Source organism: Armigeres subalbatus, chromosome 2 (genome assembly GCF_024139115.2).
Source record: "Armigeres subalbatus isolate Guangzhou_Male chromosome 2, GZ_Asu_2, whole genome shotgun sequence".
Classification (NCBI taxonomy): domain Eukaryota; kingdom Metazoa; phylum Arthropoda; class Insecta; order Diptera; family Culicidae; genus Armigeres; species Armigeres subalbatus.
Window position 1 is genome coordinate 74,336,583 of NC_085140.1, and position 12,120 is coordinate 74,348,702.

The 12,120-nt window shown below is 37.3% G+C and overlaps 2 protein-coding genes across 3 annotated transcripts in view; one reads left to right on the forward strand and one right to left on the reverse strand.

Annotated features, from left to right (window-relative positions):
* LOC134209109 (uncharacterized) overlaps positions 1-12,120 on the reverse strand; it is a 74,492-nt gene that overhangs the window by 22,420 nt on the left and 39,952 nt on the right. The gene's annotated exons all lie outside the window — the stretch shown is intronic.
* Positions 806-12,120, forward strand: part of LOC134209110 (G-protein coupled receptor 52) — a 241,358-nt gene continuing 230,043 nt past the window's right edge. Inside the window, exon 1 of the mRNA XM_062685090.1 lies at positions 806-1,029. The gene's annotated coding sequence lies outside the window, so the exon portion shown is untranslated. The remainder of the gene's footprint in view (positions 1,030-12,120) is intronic.

Here is a 12,120-nt window from a genome sequence, read left to right on the forward strand (position 1 = left end):
ATATATTCTCAGACAACAGCGTAAAGTTCCTTTCCTCAATCGGCTTAACGCCCTGTCGAGACGAAATTTTTCGTCACCATTATTTTCCACCAAAACGAAAGAAAAATCAGACAAATCCACCTAGCGGCGATGATGCCTTTCTCGTGTATCATAAAATGTATTGAAAAAATCACATCAAAAAAACACTTTAGGGAAATAGATCACATTTTTTTCCATAGCATTCTCCCTTGAAAAAAAAAACAAAACAGAAAAAAAAATCTGGTTGGTTCAGGAATGGTTTTTTATCGATTTAAACATTTTTAAGGGGGACGCTTGGGAAAAAACAAAGATTTTTCAATAATTCCGAAATTCAGTGTCCGATTGGACCAATTTTGAATAGCAAACAATGGGACATCGAATGCAGCTTATTGCGAGTAAATCGGGTAATGCTAAAATGTGAAGTGTGGAAACACAATAAGTCTCCGGGCCTTCTAACAAAACTTCATTTTTGAAGTAATCCTACAGCCTTTCGGTACAACTTTGTTGTACGAGAAAGGCAAAAAAATCTTCGCATCATTCCCGTTTAATGAGCGTTTGATTTTTCGCGAAATTTGCTCTCGAGCGCGCGAGGTCCGCGGCACACACACATGACACTACGGAGCCGCGTCAACGCCGGCAGAGTGAATGTCACCGAGAGTTTCGGAGAATGTTTTGGGGAGTATAATTCAGTGTCGCGACACGCCGTGGATCGATTCGATCAAAGTCGTTTAATCGTAGTCGTCGCCGCGATCGTGATCGTCCTTTTCCTTCCATTAGTGGTCCAATTTGGCGTGACTCAGTGGTATCCCGGTGCATTTCGTAGTATTCTTCGGCCGGAATTTGGACTTCAATTGTGCCGTTCTCTTTGGATCCATATACGCCGCTCATGGCCGGGCAGTGAAAGTGTTTAGAATTGAAACTCGAGCGCGACAGTTATTTATATTCGTGGGATCAAAGTGGATGACAACAAGATGGAAAGAACGTCGATCACCAGCTGTGAGATTTGAAATGGTAATTATGTTGTACAAATGGCCATACGCGTCGTCATGATCCTAAACAAGATTGAACTGGTTGACGTGTCGTCATCTTCGGCGCGTTTTTAATTGGTAATAATCGCTATTAAAAATTATAATGATCGTGAAATGTGATTTGAGTTTGGAACAAAAGGAAGAAAATTAATGATAGGTAGAAAGACTATTTGGCCATTAAGCTATTGCGCTTCGGCATTTAATCAAAACGTCTACTGTAACAGCTGTCTACCTAACTACGAGTTAACAACAAAACTCAACGTAACGTTTAAGTGAAAGAATATGATGAAATCATCAGATTTTGAGCTTGAACCTTGACTTGAACTCTATTCATAAAGGATTCTTAGAGAAATGTTGCTTGCATTCAAGTGAAGTTGTGTATAATTTATGCTCAATATCAGCTGTAAAAAGACAAGTTGACGCGAAGCCTTAGTGCATAGGGCGATACCTGGAATATTTAGAATAATGTTTCTTAATATGTATAATCAAATAATTTTGGGAACAGCTCTGAAAGAAATACGCCTCCACACATTTTAAGTTATAGTTTGAACTTGCTATACCAACTCACGTGCCAATAGACATAACGGAGCCGAACTTCTTTGAAATTTTTGTTTATAATTTTATATCATGCATTATTGGGCCGATACAAATATTTAAAATCTATTTTGTCCCTCCCCCCCTCGGATTTTTTTGCCAAAAAGTAATATTTTGAGGGGGCAACAAAATAAAATTCAAATAATTTTGAGGATTTTCAAAACATTCTTTAACAAATCCGAGGAGTTTTTTTTATTTTTTTTTATTTTAATGTTTATTTTTTATTATCCCCCCCCCTTGACCCTTCGGAGACCAGTAGGACAAAATGTTAAATAAATATTTGTAACGGCCTTATTACATTTCTTTATACTTTTCGCTTTCACTGAACCATTTCAAGTTTGTTATTCGTCGCGATAAACCTTTTTGTTCGTCGCTTATGTGAAGTAATAATCCGTTGTTGAGTGTGAAATGCTAGTACTCTGACGGATTTAACGTCATGCAATGATAGACCTGCGATTAGTAACTAATAGCACTAAATTAATTTGAGAAGGATTCTCTTGATTTTTTCTCTTTATTGTTCCTTTTAAAACCAATAAAAAATCAAGGAGGAATACAGAATCTTCACAGAAGCAAATAATCGAACATTCGTTTCTCTGCACTTCTGTAGGAAGGTTTTATAATCAGCCGCGGAAGATTTCATTCCTGGATCCTTTAGCCAATGTAGAGCGAATATTTGTTGGGGCATTTTTACCCTCACCAATATTTGGTAGGAACATTTTTAACCTTCCTCTCCTCTTTCCCCTTTTATAAAATTTTACTGGAATATAATTCCCTTAACCCTCTTCCTAAAATCGATCCCGTCCCATTGTCGTATGTAGAGTGAGCGTCGAGTACGTCAAACCTCTCGACGATCTCATCAGGGACCCAACCCGAGTAGCACACATGTTGTATATCAGTTTTCCTAACTCATATGCAACCAAATTAGGTGAGTTGCTGCAACTAAATCTGCCCGCATTGTGTTGCTTAAGAAGGAAAAAGTTTTCTTTATTTACTAGTTTCGCTATTATGGAAAGAGGAAGAGGTCTACCAAGATCAGTAATGTAAATGGCCGTGATCGTCATAAGACGGAGAGCAAAGCGCCTTTTTTTTGTCTCAGGCGACCAAATGAAAGACTCGTGCGTTCTTTGATCAATTTCGCATGAAAGGATGTTGTGCTTCATTTTAAAATTAAAATTTCTAAATTATTTTAATAGATATATGCAAAGAATATTGACTAGTCGATAAATTAATCATATTTCTTTGATTCATCGAGTTGAAAGTGTTAATAAACACAAAAATAAAGCAGATATTGCACACTTTCATGCCCTGTCACGGAACAAATATTTTTTGAAATTTTTGTAGCATGCCATTCATCTTTCGCGTTTCTATAGATATTGAAAGGGGCAGATATGTAAACATTACGTGACATCTTTCGTTGAAAATGAGAAACTGCAGTACTGACCAAATACCAAAATTAGTGGACCCGAGGGATAAACACGGATAATTACTGATTCTCCGCCTTCAAGGATCCGAAGAGAAACTCATTCATTCGGTCCACATTCTAATTCAAAATTTGATCCGAGAGAACATAAAGTATGAAGCAAGGCTTATCTTTCGCGACTTTTCTATGATCAGCCCGCGACCTGGGGGTCGCGACTAGACCTGTGCGCCGGTCATATAATCGGCGGCGGCGGCGTAGTGGTCACTTTTGCCCCGGCGGCGGCGGCGTCATGGCGGTGCGCCGTTGGCTTTTATCGGCGGCGGCGGCGGCGGCGTGAACCGGCGTGGATGAAAAAATCAATGTCAAAAAATCAATTTTAATGCGGATTTTTGAATTCACGTGTGTTTTTATTCACATCGCCCGTATAAAAATCGACTTCAGTGGATTAAAATTGTAATATTCTATGTTTGTCGATCATCAAACAGCACATTCCATAGTAAATTACCAGCGACACTAATAAGTACCTGATCTCAAAAAGTTATTTTAATTAAAACTATTTTATTATTCTCTGATTTTGATGAATCAAAATTTAACAATTTTACAACTTTTCGTAACCCTTGAGCAGTATTAAGAACTAAACTTCGGTGGCATAAGACTAATTTGTTAATATTTTTTCCAAAACTTTTCCCAATTCAGTATTTTGATAAACTCCAGTCTATTTACTTCTCAATACATCTAAATTTGAGAAAAATTCTAACTACTATTCTTTGAGTTACATATACAATTGGGTAATGTTTGAGTGGTTGCATGTCTAGTATATTTAGAGAATTTGCAGTGCTACTTCGTTCACCTGCTGTGACCCTTGGATCCTGGAAGAGCATTCACGATGGAGTCCACTAATGACAACCACAATGGACAGTTTTCTCACCACCCCCATAGATGATCAACATAACTAAAATGAGCTCTGGCTGAGTAAGACTGGGGCGTGATGACCAACCAAATTGAATATTTTCTTCAAAAGTTGGTAAAATATGCCAAAAAAGTTCTTGGTAGAGTTCTTGAAGGGATTCGGAGGAAACTACGATTTTTTTTTCTAAGTTTCATTAGAAATTCCTTTGCAAAACCCTATAAGAAATTCTGCGGAAGCTCATATAGGTATTTCTTCAAAAACCATTAAGGTTCTCGTTGGGAAATTTCTTTAGAAAAACCACAGGTAAAACCATAGAATATTCTTTCACGATTTCATTCGGAAATTTATTAAGGAATGAAATAGTTTCCGAAAGAATTCCTAAAACGATTTCCGAAGAAATTGCTAAAAAAAATCTTCTTTTAAAGGGATTTTCAAAAGAACTTAGTGTAAAATTCTTCTTCCGAACTTGGCCATCTTCACTATTGATCCCACGACTCACTTCCCACAAATCACACCAAGGAAATACAAAACCTTGCTTGATGTATACTCGTTTATTCCTCATAAGGAACAAAGGTTTGGGCACGCAGGCCTTGATTATTATATGAATAGGTATTTTATAATTTTGCCCGGTAGCACCGACTTCAAAAATAGTTTACAAGGAAGGAATTCCCGCAGAAAAATCAGAAAGAATCTTTTTAGTAAATTTCGAAAAAAAATTCTAGGGAATTCCTAGAAGAATTTCCGAATGGTTCCAAATAGCAATTTCCGAAGAAATTTCTTTGAATTAATTTCTGGAAAGATTCCCGAAAAAAATTAAAAGAGATGAAGAATGTTGTGACGGAATTATTGAGGGAAATGTCCAAGAACTTCTTTCTAAAGTCACCATAGAATTTTCAAAGGATTACCCGTAAAAAATCCCAAGGAACTTAAATTGCTAAGGAACCCCTGGAGGAATTTCTATAAAATTTCCAACGTTTTTTTTTTCTAAAAAAAATCCGAAGGAATTCCTAAGCAAACTTTCAATGATTTCGAAGGAATCTGTAAATGAATTTCTGAAGGAATTTTTAGAGGAATTATAAAATATTTTCTGTCGATATTTCGAAAGGAATTAGCGAAACATTTTCGGAAGGTATATCCGAAAGAATTTCTAAGGGAATTACGAAAAAATTCCTAAGGCATTTTATGAAACAATTCCTGAAGCAATTTCCTAAGAAATTTTCAAAGGATTATTATTATTATCTTTTTTTTTCGGCCCTGGGCCCTGGGGTAAATTTTAAGGAATATTCGAAAGAATTTCCGATGAACTTTGTGAGGCAATTTCCTAAGGAATTCCTGCACGAATCTTCAAAGGAATCTCTGGAGGAATTGCAAATAAATTACTGGGAAAAATTCCAAAGAAATTCTTGAAGAAACCTAGAAATTACATCAGAAAACCAGTAAGCATTTTTTCTGAAATTCTATTAGGATTTTCTTCGTAATTTCCTTTGAGAATTCCTTCGGAAATTCCATCATAAAATCCTTCAAATATACCTTTATCGATTCCCCTGGAAATTCCTTTAGGAATTCTTCAGGAAAGTATTTTACCTTCAAAAAATGTTTTAGAAGTTCCTTTAGGAATTATTTTTGAAAATCCATTCAGGTTCTCATTCGGGAATCTCTTCAAATGTTTATTTGGATTTTTTTTGTGTCTTTATTAAGGAGACTTTCAGCCCGAGGCTGGCTCGTCTCCGGAGTTATTTGGAAATTCCTGCACTAAACCCAACACAATTTTTTTTTAAAAACGCCTCCAAAAGTTTATTTGGGAACTCCTCCAGAATTTTATATTTAAAATAATAATAAAATACCGCCCAGAATTCATTCGGATATTCCTCCAGGGACTTCTTTAAAAGATAATTCGTAAAACCTCCGAGATTTCCTTCGGATATTTCTCCAGATTTTTTTTAGGCAGATCTTCCAGGAGATCCTTTGAAATTTATTGAAAATGAAGTTGTTTGCGATGTAGTTACTTATTGAATATTCGAAAAAAAAAATCCAAGAATAAACAACAAACAAACAAAGACTTTAGGAAAGATGAAGGCATTTTCGAATTCCTACAGGAAGTTCCGGAAGAACTCCCGAAGAATGTTTTAAAGGAATTGCTGGAAGAAGTTCTGAAGAAATTCCTTATGGATATCTAGAACAACTTTTTCCAGCGATTCATGAAATAAATGCGGAAACAATTTCAAAAGGAAAAATTTTCGAAGAAATTCTCAACAAATTCTGAAGCAATTCTCAAAAGAACGAATGGAATTTTCACAGGAATTGCTAAAGAAACATCCAAAGGATTTCCTCAAGGAGTCTCCGAAGGAGATTGTAGGAATTCGTAGAACAAAATCAGAAAGCATTCCGCAAGCAATTTTCGAAAGAAATTCGTAAAAGGATTTTCTGAAGAAATCCGTAATGAAAATTCTTAAGGAATTTTCGGAGAAATTTTGTAAGAAATCTCCGAAGGAATACCCAAACAAATTTTAGGAAGAATTCCTAAAATAATCTTCTAATCTTCTTTCTTTATTTATTTCCAAACTAATTTCTGGAGTATTTTTCGAAGAAATTCATAAATGAATGTTTGAACGATAATTCTTCGAATATTCTCAGAAGTTCCAGGAATTTCACAATAAGACTTTTGCTATACAGTATTAAATAATTTCAAGACAATAAAATTAAATTAAATTTTCGTAATGTTTGAAAATACCTGACGTTTTAACTAAATAATTTGACTAAATACTATGCAGCGAGGCGACAACACCCCAGTTCTGAGCTACAATAGCTGTGAATAAGAAAATAAGAAGCGTTTTAACTGATGCTCGTAATATTTGCTCAGCAATATTTGCTTTGCTGATGCTCAGCAAGTGGTTTTGTCAGTTATATTCAGAAATTGATTTCAAAATATAAATTACTTACTCGGGAATCGGAACGAAAAAATCGGTAAAGCATTCCCAGTTGGGATTTAATTATTTTGCTAAATCAGTTCGCCTTATAAGCCAACTGTCCTAATAGCACAAATCTTAAACAAAGAAAACTGATTAAATAAGTTGAGTTAAATAAATAAAAAAATAAATATTGTCAAAATAAATAATGTGCAACTTGACTTGAAATTTCTTCCTTTAAGAATGGGCATGTATCAAGGCCCCACAAGAAACCCATTTTGCGAGTCACCTACAAGTTTAGGTGCCCGACTAAATGAGGCCAAAGATCAGTTTAACAATTTATGTATTATTATACTAGATAAAGCCTCATTCAAACTCTCAAACTAATCAACCAACCCATTAATTAACCAAGACAATATATGTCACTACACCGACTTAGAGACACCATCGTTTGAGGTAGATTCGAAATTGAGTTTTGACGAGATCCACCTTAGGGGTCGTACACATATTACGTAAGCATTTTTTCTGAGTTTTTTGATTCCCCCTCCCCCCATGTAAGATTTTTTTCATACAAATGATTTTTTATTTATATGGTGCGTAAGATAATGACGGACCCCCTCTCCCCCCATAAGTGCTTACGTAATATGTGTACGGCCCCTTAACAACATTTATGAACTTCCATAAGACTAGTTCAGTACTATTCCAATTAAAACTACCAAGCTGTATTTCTTCACAGATACGTAGTTCGACCTCAATTATTAGGCCGTTTTCAGTGTCTCGTGCTTGGCTTGACTCGACTTAAGTTAATTGATTTTTTTTATTGCGATTAGTCACCGGCGTGGCAAAATTATGATCGGCGGCGCGCCGACCCAAAATCATCGGCGGCGGCGGCGCGAGTAAAACCACCGGCGACGGCGGCGTGGCGCGGCTGCGCACAGGTCTAGTCGCGACCCACATTTTAGGAAACCATGCACTGCGGATTACGAAGGAAATCCACTTTACAAAGGGAATCAGAAGGAAACCCGTTAAGGGCTGTCCATATACCAAGTGGATAGTTTAGGGGGAGGGCAATTGTCCACGCTGGTGGAGAAGGATATCTAAAACTGACCAAAAACTATCCAAGTGATAATATGGAGAGCCCCTTAAGGATTCTGGGAGGAATCCATTAAGGATTCCGAAGGCGTCCTCTTAGGATCACGAAGGGAATCCACTGAGGATTCCGAAGGGAATCTACTGAGGATTTTGAAAAGAATCCTTTCTGAATCCTTGTTGAATTTTCTTTGGAATCCGCTTTGCACTCCCTCCGGAATCCTCGTTGAATTTTCTTTGGAATCCTCAGTGGATTCTTGGGTAGATTCGCTTCAGAATCCTCAGAGGGTTCGCTTCGGAATCCTCAATAGATTCCTTCCAGAATCTTTAATGGGTTTCCTTCTGACTCCCTTTGGAATCCTTAGTGGATTTTCTCTGCATTGGATTCTATCCAGAATCCTCATTGGAGTTTATACACAATGCTTATTTTCAAATTGATCCATCTGGAATTTTTATTGGATGCGATTCAAAATACTCATTGACCTTTCCCGTCAATCATTTTATTTCGGTTCGTTGCCTCAATAATTTCTTCCAATTATTTATGGTCAACTTTCTCAAAAAAAAAAAAAACAAATTTTGTGTGGCCTTTAATTATTTTAAAAGCAAAAACTGAAAAGTTGCTGCATGTGTAAATCGGCCTGTTGTTGGTTCAAAATCGGGCGAATATTAGGCCAAACTTAAGAAAACAACGATTATTTGTTTTAAATTTAAACAATAGTGAAGAAAATATGGGTTCTCCGAAACAGTTGACCTTGAAAAAAATAAAGTTTAATTGAGGGAATAAAACATTTTGACGGAAAAGGTTAATGAGTTGTGTTCCAACTTTTAAAATATTATTATAATAATTATTATTTTCTTTATTAATGAGGTTTTCGGCCCTGGGCCGGTTCGCCTCGCAACTTTTAAAATAATTTAGAAGGCTCGTAGCATGAAAAGAATCGATCGTGCCGAATCGACTTACAAGTCGAGTCAAGTACGAGACACTGAAGACGGCCTTACTGTTGAGGTCGAAATACGTATCTGTCAAGATACAATTAAGTGGTGGAATTCAATGGGATTGTACAAACTCGTCTTATGACAAGTGAAGACATACCATTAAAAAGCTCAAAATAATTTTCTTAACAAATTCTGATTGTCTCCCTTGGATTCGTTCTTTGAGATGATCGAATAAGTTGGTGGCAATTTCTGTGGCTTGTTCTGATAACTGCTCCAATACAAATCAATGTTCATTGAAGTCGTTGACAATTTTAAAAATAATGGCTAAGAAAATGAAGCAACACGTATGATTAATGAGATGATGATCAATTATTGCTGTAGCGCGATCGTCGTTAATGATGCTCACTTGTGCAAAAGTTCATTCATGCGCATTGTTGTAAGTGTATGTTGCACGGTGAGTCTTTAGCTGATATATGTAAAAACTATTCGCTGACAGAAAAAAATTGTAATACCGGAAATACCGGTATTTCGGTACTCAAAATTGGCTCATAGTACCGGTATTACCGGTCTCGGTACTACCGGTTAGACCACCCTAATAGAAATATATAAAAATCGAATTTCGCTTTCTTTCATGTCATCACTTATACCAACGACCACTGCATTTCTGGCCCAAATCGAGTCCTACTGGGGTACCTTATTGCAATCGTTGGAGCTACCGAGGGCATCGAAAAAAAGAAAAGAAAAGAAAGCTTCGAGCAATATGAATGGGCAGTCAGAATGATGGGACTGCCGTCCAACTCGTCGGACAGTCCATACATAACAACACGGTCAAATGTATCGTCTACTGTCAAGATGTGGTTGACATCGACGTCCCCGAGCTGCAGACGGAGCCACAAGAACAGAAAGTAGTTCATGTCCATCAAATTACCATACCATCTGGAGAAGGGCGTGCCAAACTGCCAACACTCGCTTGCTTGTCTTCTCTCTTTGGGTTTCCTGAGGTGCCCTACTCATCCGTTATATCTTATGCCCAAGCAGTACTTCGGGTATTGGTTATTTGGTCACACCAAGCTCCATTGGTCATATTATCGCCATTCCATTGGTGGTGTGCATTTTCGGAAGTCACTGGAGGAGGAAGAAGAGGCGTCTCTGAATTATCCAGGATCATCCCTTCCCATTTCTAATGGCAGGCAAGGCCGGATTTTAGGGGGAGGGTGTTTGGTGGAGGCATGGCCCCGGGCCCCCAGAAAACCTTGCAATGCGCATGATTTACGATTTAGATACTACCCTACCGGTTGTTTTAAGTTCTTTACATCATTGTGGAGTTCAGACCAATAGATCTACCATATCAACTAAGCTCAATGCAAAGCCAATAGCAACTCATATAGGTCCTTAGAGTTCATGTCCATGATTTACGATCTAGATATGTTCAAACCGGATGTGCCAAGCTCTCCCAATCACTCTTTAGCTCAGACAAACTGATCTTCCATGTAAACTGAGCTTAATTCAAAGTCAATAGCTACCAATAGTGTCCATACGGGCCTTTAGAGGGCATGTGCGTTATTAATGATTTAGACATGTCCAAATTTAATGTTCTAAGCTCTCCAAATCATCCTGGAGTTCAGAACAATTCATCTACTAAGTCAACTGGGCTTAATGCAAAGCAAATAGCAGCAATTAGTTTTCATACGTGCCCTTAGAGGCCATATCTACATATGTTCATCCGAATATGATGTTTTGAGCTCTCAGATTATCGATAACATATCTAAATTCTTGATCATATACATGGTCTTCAGGAACCTAAATGGACATAATAGCTTGCTATCGGTTTTGTACCTAGCGTTATTGGCATGGTAGACTAATTGGTCTTAACTGCAAAGACTTGGAGAACTTAGAACGCCGTATTCGGTCATTTCTAATTCATAAACTATACCCATAATGTCCAGGAGCCTGATTGATAAGAAAGAGTCGCTATCGATTTTGTGCCGAGCGTATTTGACCTGCTAAACAAATTGGTCTGAACACCGGCATGATTTCGTGAACTAAGATCATCGTTTTTGCACATATTTAAATCGTAAATCGCATGGCTACTGGCCTATATGAACACCATGGGTTGTTTTTGTTTTTGTACTGAACCCAAGTCTGAGCACCAAACTGATTTGAAAAATTTAGAATATCCGATTTAGATGTATCTAAAATGTTAATTATGCGCATGGCCTCTCTATGGGTCTATGAGGACATCATGGGTTGCTACTGGTTTTAAATCGAGCCCAGTTTACTTGAAAGATCTATTGGTTTTAACTCCAAAATAATTTATAGAACTTAGAACATTGAATTTGGACATAACTTAATCGGTCTATATGGACACCATGGGTTGCTATTTATTTTGTAACGGGTTGACTTGGTAGATCAGTTGTTCTGAATTTTTGAGTGATTTGGAGAACTTAGATTATCCGGCTTGGACATATCTAAAACGTAAATCATACGCACGATCTCAAAGGAGGAGTCTGTATGGACACCGTGGGTTGCGATTGGTTTTGCACCAAGCGTAATTGACGTGGTAGACCAAGGCTCTGAAATCTAGAATGGTTTGAAGAACCTAGAACATCTGTATTAATATTGTCTGCATTCTTTATTCGTCATCTGTTCATTTTTAAGAAAACAGCAATCAAAACGTGCATGGGCGATAATCGCGTGCAATTCTCGTCTATATAAAAGTTACCAACTGACGATCCTTCCTCCGAGGATTAGGATGTAGCTGTGGCCGATCAACAATCTGAGGTCAATTTCGAAAAAAAAAATATGAGCAAACGATTATTTTAATTATATGAACGTGTGAATTCGGCTGAGAAATGCATGAGATATTGCTAAGTCAAAATGTGAGTTTTTTTTAGTCTTTCAAAAACGTCGTACAAAGTTGGTAAACGTTCAGGAACACAGTTTTCCACGAAATAGAAAAAAGTTAAGAAGTCAATTTGAAAGTGCGATTTGGGTCATATTAATCCGAACACTGTAGAGCTTGAGCTTGAGCTTGAGCTTGATTGACTGCTCGTAGTTGCTACTCCATTATGACCAGATCAGCTGTTCTTGCACAGGGAACCAACAGATGTTTGCTTGGGACTAGCACACATCTTCAATGTACAAATACTGGTGATCTCATTTGTTAGGTCATACTGGCGCCTGCCACGTCAGAATGCAAGTCAATGTAGGGAAGGGGAG